General features: G+C 30.5%; 1 pseudogene; it reads right to left on the minus strand.

Annotated features, from left to right (window-relative positions):
• Positions 1–3242: 3242 nt before the first annotated feature.
• Positions 3243–3956, minus strand: LOC143544052 (small polypeptide DEVIL 13 pseudogene; annotated as a pseudogene).
• Between the last annotated feature and the right edge of the window lie 9977 nt (positions 3957–13933).

Raw genomic sequence — 13933 nt, forward strand, 5'->3', positions numbered from 1 at the left:
GTCAAACTAATAATGACAATTGAACTTCCGTTCCAAAGCTCAAACTCAGGTATTGGTGATTAGTAGGCTAATGGTTTACCACGGAGTTTAAACACCATTCAAATGAAAATAAATGTTGTTAATTTAGACGAAATTTCCAGAATATGCAACGTAAACCCTCTAGCTTCCAGAATATGCAACATAAACCCTCCAGCTTTACATCCTAACCAAACTTAACCCAACAATAACTAACATGTTAATTGATTAATATTTTGTTTACAATTGAATTAATCAATAATATATATAAGAAATCAAGATAAATATGCACAATTTAAAAAATTAAAAGAGTTACTATGTCTTTGCATTTTAGTTATTATTTAGTTTTATTCATGTGCCAACTATATCTTTTGATATGTGACACAAAAAACATCTATTATAAGGAAAATAACATTTATTTCCTTTTTGAAATACAAATAAAAACTTCAATAGTAAATTGATAATTCCCCATTTCCCCGTTTGCAACTCACGGGCCCATTGGGTCGTTTGGTAGTTGGTGTACATCTCGTTTCAAGACACGAGGAATGGGCCTATTGGGCCGTTTTGTACCAATTTCAATGGCTTCTCTTTAAAAGTATATAATGACGTTCGATAACAAAAGAACAACAAAGCCATTTGATGAGCATGCTTGTGTTTGAGAATTGTTTATTGGCTTATTGATGTTTTCAAAAAGTCAATAAGTTAAAATATGTTTGGCAATCATAAAAATCTTTCTTATTTTAGCTTTTTTAAAGGGTTTAAAAACAGTTTTTCAAAAGCCCCAAATCATGGCTTTTCAAAATGGCTTTTTGAAAAAGCCAATAAGCATTTTTCAAACTCAATCCCAAACATTAGGCTCTAAGACCTATTCTTTCTTTTTTTAGAAAATACTGTACATCTATAAAATTTCTCCTCACAAGCTTATTCGAGCCTAAACAAAACGATTACAATAAAGTGGCAGATAAACGGCCAACAAGCTGCGTCGTGACCCCCTTTTGAATAACAAAGCCAATCCTACTAAAAACGAAGCTTTGGGACCTAGGAGCTGAAGAGGTTCCGTGTACGACATGTTGAACCTTACTAAAAAAATGTACAGCCTCTGGGGCCAGAAAACCAAATGTATCAAACGCAAATGTGAGAAAGACATGTTGATTCTCTAAACAAGCTTTCTCGTGTTTAACAACTTTGTCTGATTCGGCCTTCAACGCAGCCTAACCCACAACAAACCCACGGTCCATAAACCCAACAAGAGGAAACACTCCTGTAAAACAACACATACGTGTTTCCCCTACCCACCCGAACACAAGATGGCGCACCAAAAAATATATACCATCTACAAACCCAATACACCGGCCCAAATAAGAAATGCCCTGGGCCTAATAACTTTTGGCTAGAAGCTCATTTTGTTTCTAACATTCTTCCTTGGTTTCTAGCTAGTTCGCACTCGAGCTTAAGGCCTTAAGTTTTCAGCTTGGTTCAAGCTTTTGAGCCGGGCATTTTAAAATATGTCCTGAGCTCAAGATGGCCTTGACTCGGCTAGGATCGACTCGTGAACAACCCTGGCCCTAGTCTAGCTATCTATCTCCCTCGCTTGTCTTATTCAGGTCAACTAGGCAACACCCATCACTACAACTTTCATCTGAACCACTATAATTTAGTAGAAAATATAGAACAATACTAACAGTCTAACATCCTCATAAGAATTACCCTTGAGATTCCTATTACTCGAAACCTGATCTAAAAACCACCAAATATCGACTTGTGAAAATTACTCAAGTACAATTCTAGCAACTCTAGAATCTTAACAATTTTAATATAATAACACTTTCCTTCCGGGTAATAGAGTTGGTGTCACTTAATATCATAAACATTTCAAAGAGGTAAAAGGTTTATAATAAATCTCGTTTATACTTGGTCACGGGTTATAACACTCGTCCTATAACCGTCTCAAATATTTTAGGTTTTGATTTTTCCATAGCATTTAGGTTGTTCAACCAATTTTGATGAACAAACTTAATTTTATGTTTGTTATATATGCAATTGGTTAACTTTGAATAGTTGAAGTGCATTGGTTTCATCGATTTATTGCATGTTATTGTTCATTATTCTGGTGTTTACAATGCTGACATATATATCGCTTTAAACCACTATTGTTTCAGTCATCTTATTTTATGATCTCTTTCTTCTCAGCCCTTAATTTTAGACATGGAAATATGTGAAATCAAAGACATAGAAATGTGTGAACTTAAATAAACATATAAACAAATTAACCCTAAAGTTTGTTTACAAAAAATCAAAATGTGTATAAGTGCAAATTACGTTTTTTAACCACAAATGTTATTCCCGTTAAACGTTACATCAATAAGTCTATTCGTTTGACCCTGGGACCTCATCTTTAAAATACAAGTGTCACTCTACCTAGTGTGCTAGTCTCCCATATTGATGTAAATAACTAAATACTAAGTAAACACATAAAAATTCAATCTTATGCCAACCAATATTGTCTCTTATAATGTTATAATTACACTAAGCTCACATATTTATCTTTTATTACTCAAGTAAAAATTGCCGATGATCGAGTTAGTTAACTCACTTTTGGATAGCATCCGAGCAAGATTAAATATGAAGTTTACTTAGAAAAACCTTATGTTGGTGTAAATTAAGTAAACATATGATTTATCCTTTATATCAAATGCTATTGTCCGCTCCTACTTATGACGAGCTTTTAGTTTTAGTTTTGATTGTCCGAGTAAAGACTTTCAATGAGTCGACCCAGTTTTGGATTACCCAACACCGAGTATGGTTAACTTTAAAGTACTTCCCTGATCACATAGTTATATCAACAACCAACACCAATATTATCAAGGCGTTTGCTAAGGTGTAGTTCCAACTACTAATTAAAAATAGTGAATATTCAAGTATAGTAGACAATATAAATGGTGTAGTAATTTGTCATTAGAAAAATATAATCACAACCAACGTATTAATTAATGAGTGAGTGGTATTTAAGATCAGACATTTTGTATGAGTTATGACTACGAGCCCTAACATCCTTTCTATTTACTACCTATATATGAGATTTGACTAGAATGTTAGATGCATATATGTATAGCAGTGGTACATGAGGCACTAAGATGACAAAGACACTAATTAGTAGGCTAAAGCATAGAGCAAATATATATTAAAAATCCATATATATATATATATATAATTAATTATATGGTACATTAATGCCATCCTTCTTTTGTAGCATCATTGCATGTGCACTCTTCAAGTTGCCTACTATATATGATTCCATTTGAAGTAGAATCTAATCACATAAACAAGAAAATGAAAAAAAACAAAAAAAAACAAAAAAAAAAAAAACAAATAAATCTTATAATGATTTCTTCTTTTTTTCTTATGGGATGGCAGATAAAACATAGGGTTTTTAATATTTTTATATTTTAAAAACCCAAATCAGATCCATCTCTCTAAGTAGAAGAAAAGACATCATAAACACCACAAAAAACTTAACCTAGAAAAAAAAGAATCAAGAATCTCCATGTTTTTTCCAACATACCAACATTGTAACACAACGTTTGACAATATAGAATCTTGCCTTCTGTTCCTTAGCCAAATGACCACATTTCCTAGTGAAGTTTGAACACTTTAATGATGAGCTTCTTGTAAGCTCACATGGTGACTTGGTGATGTTCTTTTGTGATGAACTCTTTTGTGAAAATGATCTCAAAAGAGGTGATTTTGTGGAGCTTTTATGTGACATGCTTCTTAGAAATGATGATGATTTTGATGAATGAGTGCATGGATCTTCTTTTGATAGCTTCCATTTCTTATCCATGCAGTGCTAGCTTCTTAATGATACTGATTTGGATATGATTTTTGTATACTAATTCTAGAGATAGTGTGTGTGTATGTGAGAGAGAGAGAGAGACAAAGAGATTGAGGAGAGAGAGGTGGATAGAGTGAGATGAAGTGAGGTGTTGGAAAGCTATAAATAGTAAAATAGTTTGAAAATAAAATTGAATTATTTTTTTCTAAAATGTTTAGAAAAAAAATCAGTGACAAGTGTGGTGTTGTCCATTTCTTAAAATCAGAGATTTATTGAAAATTTTAGTATATTTTCCAAACCATTTTTTTTGAAATCGGACGTCTTTGGTTGTTAGTTCCAAAACATTTTCAAACTTCAAAAAATATCAAATTCTTTTCTATTTTGGCAAACATATTGTTACCCTTGCAAATGTAAGGTGTAGGTTTTAGACTTTGAATATGAAATAGATATAACTTTCTGAATCATGTATGAAATTGTGTCTAATGACATTAGTAGTCGGATAACATATAAAGTGTTTTCTTTAAATACGAGAAGTTCTTTACTAGAAAATTATAATGAAATCGATTAATGAAACTAGACCATATGATCCCGGAGTTGTTGCCAATGGTCGGGATGAAACATCGCAAGCAATTGGGTTGTCATTGTTGCAATTGCATTGGCATCAAGAACTTCATTCGGTAGCAAGCAGCTAAATATACGAGTTACAAGATCCTATCCAATTACAAGATGTTACTACATCTTAGTTGCTATTTAGCTCATTTAGTCACTTAAAGACAAAGTAGCTACCACTTGAATTGATATCTATTAATGATAACTTGATTATTGATGGTCGTTTGGCTAGTGTTGATAACAATTGGGGACGATCACACGCTCTACTGATTGTCAGCTCATGTAGATAGTCGATTCAAACTGATAACCAGTTCCTAATGATAATAAATTAATAAGTTCCCACTAATAAGCAATTTCTACTAATAAAGTAACCAATCCAACCATGTCAAAAGCTAGTTTAAAAGGCTTTCAACGAGACCCTCACCATGGGGTTAACCCCTCTGACTACGCTAAGGAAGCAATTATGTGCCTGGAATTTGATTAGTCTCGGACAAGTGTACACTCCACATGTTATATAAATGTTTAACCAAACTTTTCATTGGTTTTAAGCAAATACTGATTAACTAAATGACTTAAGAAATTAAATATAATCAACAATTTTAGTGGTTAACTAAAACGTTTCTAGGGGAGGCTAGATCATGTGAAATAAAACTTACTATTTCGTGACATTTTACCATACAAACCCATTTAGCATTTAGCAAGTATTATTACAATTTTAGTGAGTCACAAAAATCAAGATTCTCCTTAATGTAATCTTCAACCCTAAATTCCAAAACCAGTTTTCTAAAGACCCTTTTAACATCCTATATATCATAAAATTTAGTACAATGTACAAGTTTTACTGCATGAAGTATAAGTACACCTTTATGACATATACATATATTTCAACAAATAATATTGGGCAGGAGGTCGGTGTTCATTAAACAATTGCAACCTTTCTGGAGGACTGCTAACCAAGTAACCATGGTACTTTATTTCCATTTATTTATTTCATACAGTTCTCTTTAAATTATTATTATTCTTATTATTATTATTATTATTATAACTATTATTATTTTCATTAATTACATAATATCTCATTCAAATTTCAGCTCTTTTATTACTACCACAGTAACTTTGTTATATTTACTGCAGTGATTTTGTATAATTGTTTATGAAATAATTACCTGACTAAAGAAAATATTTAAAGAATAAAAAAAGTAAAATAATAATGGATGTGGTTACAGCTAGGTGAAGCATAATATATATATTTGAGTTGAAAGAAGACAATGAAGGTAGCAGTAGAAACATGGAAAAGACAATACCTTTGGGAAGAGAATTGAATGAGCTGTAGTTTTCTGTTATATATAGTAGATTGATTAATGGCACTACCACTAATCCTTTGATTGTTTTCTGGCGCTGGTTACAGGTGGACATTGTAATGTTCTAAAATGACACAACACCTAAAAAATTAGATTTTGTGTATCAGGGTATGTATAATTTTATACTTGTTTAATAAATGAGTTATGTTGATCAAGTTATACAATGCTGGAGTAAAAGCACATAGTTGTTAAAGAAAACATTTTAGTCTTCTGACTAGTATAAATACATAGTTATGTGTCATGTTATATATGGTTTGGATCAAATACAAATTAAATTAACGTGTTAATCGTGAGAATTAAGTAGAGTAACTATATATAAAAGTAGAATAATTATGTAATTACATAATAGATTAATTACAAAATTAATCTATTATGTAATTACATAATTATTCTACTTTTATATATAGTTACTCTACTTGAATCTCATAATTAGCAGGTTAATTTCATTTGTACGTTAACTTTCCCCATGTTACATAACTATAGTATTAAAGAAAGAAAAATTGGATTTTATTAATCACATCCTTTTGAGGTTTTGTCGAAAATAATTTAATCTCATAATATTGTTGCCACCGCCCAATGGTCACACATTTCACACTATTTGTTTTCAGACTAATGTTTTAAGGTTTTTGATAGGAATGAGGATACGATCCGATTAATGCAAAACTTATCTCGAAATGATGCTCCAACTGTTTAATTTTTGTTAGCCGGAAGTTTAAATACCCGAATTGAAGCACAGTTTGGTTCGTTTACACGCCTACATGGTGGTACAAGACCAATATAGTAGTCGTGGTATTGGATTGTATTCGACAATCACTTAAGAGTTAGGTGTGGTGGGGTAGCAACTGGGATTGCAATATTCACGTGCACATGCTGCAGTGTCAGACCAAAGTTTGAAATAGTGAGAATAAATCTGAGTTTTGAAGCCAAACCAAACTCTTGATTAAATGTTTTCACATAGAAATTAAAAGGCATCCAATGCCCATATGCAAGACATTTCGGGCGATGTTTGTGGACCCATTTACCCAAACAATAGTACATCATAATGCACCCACATTCACACTAAGTGTACGTGTGCGTGTACATGCGTGTTTCTATTCCTGACTCAAGTTAAAAGCGGGTTCACTCGTTAGTGTTACTATTTCGGACTCAAGTTAAACATGTTCATCCGTTAGTTTAACATGCCGCTTCTTCTATGTTTCTATATATGTTGGAAATAAGTTATATTGTTTTATTATTAGAATAATAAGATTTAAAGAAAAAATTATAGGATTTTATGTATCTTGAAAAGTTGCGTATAATATAGAGACATCATGGGGTTTATGGTTCGATATTAGGGGAAAACTTGTGTAAATTCACAATTCTAGGTACAACAATAGTGTCTTTCATATCTTATAATAGAGATGGTATATATGCTTCATATTTGTAACCAAAGACTGAGTCCTTATAAAAGAGGTCTCGTGCTTAAATCTAGATATCGGTAGTTTTCATCCTAAAACCACTTAAAGATCACATAAACAACAAAAACTATGATTTACATGATTTTATTAGCTAGCAGGCTATTTACACGTAAGTACGACTCAAAATAAAGTTATTAGAAAACATTAATAAAAGTGTTGAGAAATTGCTATGTATAAAACTTGCATATAGAGGCATCGCCATGTGTTATAGTTTGATATATTGCATTAGGCAAAACTTAATTAAATTCACATCTTTTGGATGTACCAATAGTGTATTTCTTATTTTATAAAAGAAAGATGGAATGTTGTAACCGAAGACCAAGTGATTGGGTTTCTATAACAAACGTCTTATATTCGAATCTGGATGAGGTTTTCGTCTTTAACCTTTAAAGACCTATAAACAACAACAAAAAACTAGAATTTCAATTATTTTATTAGTTAGCAGGATATTTACGCGTAAGTGTGACTCGAGATAAAGTTATCAATTGAAAATGTTATTAAAAGAATTGAGAAATTGGTATCTATAAAATGTCCACATGCTAAATTTGGTGAGTTTGAATGCTTGGTTAAGAATCTTTTGACTAAATTTATGGAAGATTGGAAGATGGGGGGCTGTCTTCAAAAAATGATTTTGACCAGTCAACCTGTTGGGTGATATTATTTGGTACTATTACAATTAAGTGAGCATTTATATAAAGAATATGTGGGCGCCAACGTGACTTTGTAATTTTTTTATTATTTAAAAGAACAAACAAGTTTATATAAATAAGTTTTTCAATTTTTATTTCAGTTTTCTAATATTTCTTGTTTTTTTTTAAAACCTAATATTTGTTTCAATGTGAGACACTTGAACGGAGTTGAATGCCCAGTCTTTTGATTAAAGATCATACACATTTGTCATTAAACCAACTTGGTAATTATAGTTTTCTAACATTTCATATACAGTAATACTATTAGCAAATCCTTTAATGTTACTATACTATGTTTTTTTATATATTTATAATCACATTTCTTTTTATAAACGCTACTATTGAACGCTCGAAACCATCATTGACAGTCACCCTCCAACCTCCAAGACGTCCTCGGCTCAATCATTAATCACCATCATCATTGTTATCTCTACCTTTCAAAACCTACCACATTGTTCTCACAATAAAACCATCACAAAAGTCAACCCTAAATTCAAGCTCACAATATGAACCTAAAATAATCATAACTATTCTGTGTTGTGACAACATTGGTGCCACTTACTTAGATGTTAACCCTATTTTTCATCAGCACACCAAGGACCTTAAGGTTTATCTACAATTTATTCGGGACATGGTTTTAAATGATTGTTTCAAGGTTGTTATGTCACCACTACTTATTAGATTCTACATATAGTAAAGGCTTTCTACTTCTCACTTTAATTATCTCATACCCTAGTTGCACGTCGATACCATGAAGCTTGCTCGGGAATGTTAAAGATACACGTTCATAGTTTAATTTAATATTTGTTATATTTAATATTCAAATAGCTTAGTTATCCAGTAGCTTAAGTTCTATATTCAAATCTTAGATAGTTGATGATCATTCATGACCTAGCAGTCTAGTGGTATGGTATTCCTATCAAAAAGGTGATGTGAGTTCAAATCCTTGTAATTACAAGTTTAGGCGGTATTCAAGTGTAAAAAAATGTTATCAAAAGAAAAAGATAACACATAGGTATTATAAGTTCCCTACCCTCTAATCACTATTAATATTCCATGTAATCATTCTTTATGAATTAAAATAAGATCAAAACCATTAATTATTAGTTTACCTATGCTATTTAATTTCTTTCACAAAGATAACATTTCTAAGAATGTAAATCATACCCAAACATAAAATTGAAACTTTTCATATTTGTTTCTCAAAGAAAATTAAAGGAATGGATAAGAAGAAGGCCGCTTGAACAACGGTCTATGATGGTGTTGATATCGGGGGATGGATGTTGATCGATGAGATGAATATTAGTAATTTTATTTTCACACTCAGTTGTAAACTGTGTCTACCCGTCTAAACGTCTAGCTAGCATTTGGTTCCTATAGGGGTTTTCTTTTTTATTATCTTAGTTTGTGAAAACGTACCTATTGAAATTTGATGTACATTTCTTACCATTCAAATTTTTATAGCTTATTTTTTTAACATCTACAACAAAATTCAAAATATACAAACCACATACTCTATTACCGAGGAAAATTAAAAATAAAAAAGAAAATTTTCCAGAGTATAGTAAATGTGCGATCAACCTTGCCAATAACCGTTCCTATGAGATTTTTTTTATGTTAATTGCGTATCACATCATTGTATCTTATGCTTCGTATTTTAGATTTTCACGTAACCACTATTTGTTTTCCCATTCATTGTAGATTCATTTATGAGGTGGGCCATTTATATAATCTTTCCAGTTGTTGATTTTATTACTACTGGTACTGATAAATATGACTTTGTATAAGTAACAGGTAAGAAAATCGTTTTGATCAAATTTAAACTTAGTTACCTTTTTTTGAAATACACTTTATGTTCGCTAAAAATGTAAAGTATAAAGATAATTTCGTTTTGATGTGATTAAAATACTCTAGGATAGTAAGAGACGTCTAGGATAGTAAGGCCTTGGATGAATAACATAAGTTTTTAGAAGTAGGTTGGTTTGTCCTTAGAAAAAAACCACATTAAAGTACACATACTAATTTTGTTATGAAGTACAATAGAAAATTTTAATTTTAAGAATCCAAACTATCTTCTATTGACTAATAATAATAATCCATGCATATAAGTTACAACAATATTGATTTAAGTTTTTATTCATCTCCTATGCAATTCACACAAAGTATTGCTATATTTAATTGGAGGAAGCAAGTGTGTTGATGTTGAATTTCCCTTCACATATAGTTTAATTCAAATCCAAAAAATATATATTTAAAAAGAATACTTATATAGTTCAGTTTATAAACATACATGAATTAATCAAGATTATATAGTATATAGTTAAGTCTACGTATATTGATAAAGTTTTTAAATTATTTTTGTGATGATATCATATTTGTTAGATTAGATTAAATTGATGGTCATGTGAAGTGAAACGTCATAAGGCCCATGTGACTAAACCGGTCATGTGGGCTCATAAATAGAAAATTAGGTCCGAAGAATCAAAAACCAGAGTCAAGTGGTCAACCCATCTTTTTTCCTTTTTTTAAAAAAAAAATTTGTTTTTTAATCGGTTTATAAATGACACTGAAATCATTTGTAAAAAAACTTTCCGGCCTAACGTGTCTCTTCAACTCACACTAACAACATTTCATTTGATTTTTCTTCAAATTATTTAATGAAATTAAAACACGAAAATTTTGATTTTAAGAATAAGTACTTATAAATTGTAGCGTACTCTCCCCCTCCTAACTTTGCCCGTTATGGTCAACATAGCTTAACATTGCGGCATTGCGAATGTCCTAATTGTAAGACAATTTAAAAGCCAATATAACAAATATTGTTAAAAGTGAATCGAAATGGGTAAATGGCTTTTTAAAACCAGACCTCTAATCGACTAGGTTAGTTGTGATTTTTAGTAATACAAATTAAAGGTGTTTGATAAATAATAAACATAACTAGCGTTTTATAAATTGGACATACTGTTTTCAATTGAATGAACTGTAAGGCCAAGGCCATGCGTAGTGGGGCTCCGGCTTGGGCGATTTTGGGCGCGAAGAGGCGCGAACACCGCCCCCCCCCCCCCCCCGCGCGATTTTTGGGCGAAAAGGGGCGGGGGCGGGGTTCTTTTATCGCCATAAAGAGATGAAGTTTATTATTATTATTATATATATATATTATATATATATATATGTATATGTATATATGTTATGTGTGTGATATATATATATATATATATATGTATATATGTTGTGTGTGTGCAAAATGAATCCTAGAAACAACCCGAACCAACCGAACCACTCATTCCCTCCTTTTGATTAACACCATGGTTCGCAAAACCAACCGAACGTGAACTTACAATGGAACCCGATGAACCTAAACCAACCGAGCTATCCGTTTCAATTTCCCGACCCGAACCTAAACATGTACGCCAACCGAGCTATATGTTTTTGTATATTTTTAGTTATGTATTTTTTTGTATTTCTTTTTAATTTTAATGCATTTTTATTTAATTATTTAAATAAATTGGCTTTTATTTGTTTAGTTTAGTTATAAAAAGAAAATAATAAAAAAGATATTGTGGGTCTAACTTGTAGCCCCTACACCATTACACCTCAAAAACGAATTCCCACAGCCCCTCCACTACAGATATCCTAAGGAAGACATGAACTGTTTTCAACTGAACTAGTGTATAGTTCCATGTTTTGGTTTATAAAGCATCAAGTACCATACTTTTTTAACAAAAAAGAAATTTAATTTTCAAGTGGATGATTACATAAAGAGATGAACAAATGAAATATCTCGTCAATGAGGACAATGCATTAATGAAAATTTTGTTTTCTATTATCTAACTAGGTTACTAACCCGTGTAGTACACGAATGGAAAATATGAAATTCGTCACGTAAAGAAATTTGATTATATATTTGAATATTATATTATTCGTCTAATTATAAAAATAAATAATTTTAACCAACAATATCGCCCGTTCTTGAAAGTAAGTTCATTGAACTTGTCTAAAATCGAAGGATACACAAAGTCTATTAAATCATATAATGAATTGTTAATTAGAAGATCATCGGGAATTTGTACATTCATTTGTCGTCATTTGGACCCCCACCCCCAACATTCCCTTCACCTATATCCAATAATTAATTCACAAATTATTTTATCTCTTCAACATGTAAGGATTGGCATCCAACTACGAGCCTCGTTTTTTTTTTGATAATTTAAGTACCTTTCACTTTGACAAGATATAGGAAGAACTTATTGAAGTATAATTTAAAATAAACACAAACAAAAATCTATACAATCTAACTATTTATTTAACAAAAGTATCATAAATTTAATATTTACAACTCCCTAAATACTTCCTTTTATATAAGGTTTATACTTTAATTTGTAGCATTTCATTGTTGTCAATGATTAATACAAAAAGGAACAAATTGATTTTTTAATAGCAAAACACTTGGAAACATTAATTGGCTTATATGACTTGTTTAACGATTCATAGAGCCATAACTTGTATACACTCTAATATTGACTTGAACTTGTTATGGCTTCAACTCAAGATGCTAATAACCCATATGGTATTATAGTATTTTTCATAATACCTTACCGGAAAACCATAATAGTTTAACATCTCCATTGAATTTTTTATTTTGATATGGAACCTAAAGAGATTATAAAAAAAATTATATAATAATTAAATTCAATATAAACAAAAAGGGAAAAGAAAAAAAAATTGCTAATGAAATAATGAATAATATGATAATCGACTATTAGAGTATCAAATTAAACCTTACCGTAAAATAATTAATCCCCCTTACCGGAATTGACGATGATGGAGATAGTAATCCGAAACAGAGAGAGAGAGATTATAATTGTTAAGGTTTTCAATCTTAAGATTTATATAATGTAAATGAGATGATTTAATATGTTTTTGAATTTTAATAATAATTAGAATAATTAATATCATAATTACATTAATAGGTTAATTATGGATTGTTTGACCAGATTGTAAAAATATTTAAGTTATTGTAAATTTTAAATTTTAAAATTGGATATCTTTTTAGTAATAATGCATTACTAAAAAGGAATATTATTCATTATTTCATTAGCAATTTTTAAAACTGAAAATCCTTTTAAAAATAATAAGTTTCAATCATATTAATGTTACATTATGAAATGTTTGACCATTGATTTACAAAATATACATTTGAGTTACACTTTAAAGTTTTAAAGTTTATAAAATATTAAAATGGCATAAAACTTTGAGAACTATGGTTATAAAATGGTGACACAAAATAAACATAACTAAATGTATTTATGATAATAACACACACACACACACACACACACACACACACACACACATATATATATATACTTATGAATGATAAAAATAGCACTAATGAAAACAAAACAAACCTTATTTCAATATGCATCGTTGGATAAATTAACCTTACAATATTCCAAGGCATGCCAAAATGCAATTCGAGTTAGATTTAGATTTAGTGACGATATAAATTATTAAATTCATAACAATATGTAAGGGAAATTTAATATCACAAAACATACTTGTATACATTTAATTAAATGGTGACCAAATTTTGATTTTTTTGGTTGAAATGTTGACGAAATTTGAATACCTGTATTAAAAAAAATTAACTTCTCCAGGTAATATGCAGTCATTTCGATGGTATAAATCCCTAAAAATTATACACGGACTTATATTATTGTTTGGGCTAATTATACACATAAATATCTCCGGGCTAATTTTTTAGGAATTTATATACATGTATTGATTATTGTTTGGGCTAACTACCATTTCATCTTGAACAATCATTTCGATGGACCAATATTCTCCGTGCTTTGAATTGTCCTTCAGACGTCAAAGTTTGAGAATACGCACCTTGAGGATACAGTCACTGTTAAGGACATCCAATTGTTTCAACATAGTGATGTTTGTTGGCTCCATCTTCCTGGTGGT

This window comes from Bidens hawaiensis, unplaced genomic scaffold, assembly GCF_021521415.1.
Source record: "Bidens hawaiensis isolate Kalapana, Puna unplaced genomic scaffold, B.hawaiensis_p1.1 tig00013426_1, whole genome shotgun sequence".
Taxonomy (NCBI): Eukaryota; Viridiplantae; Streptophyta; class Magnoliopsida; order Asterales; family Asteraceae; genus Bidens; species Bidens hawaiensis.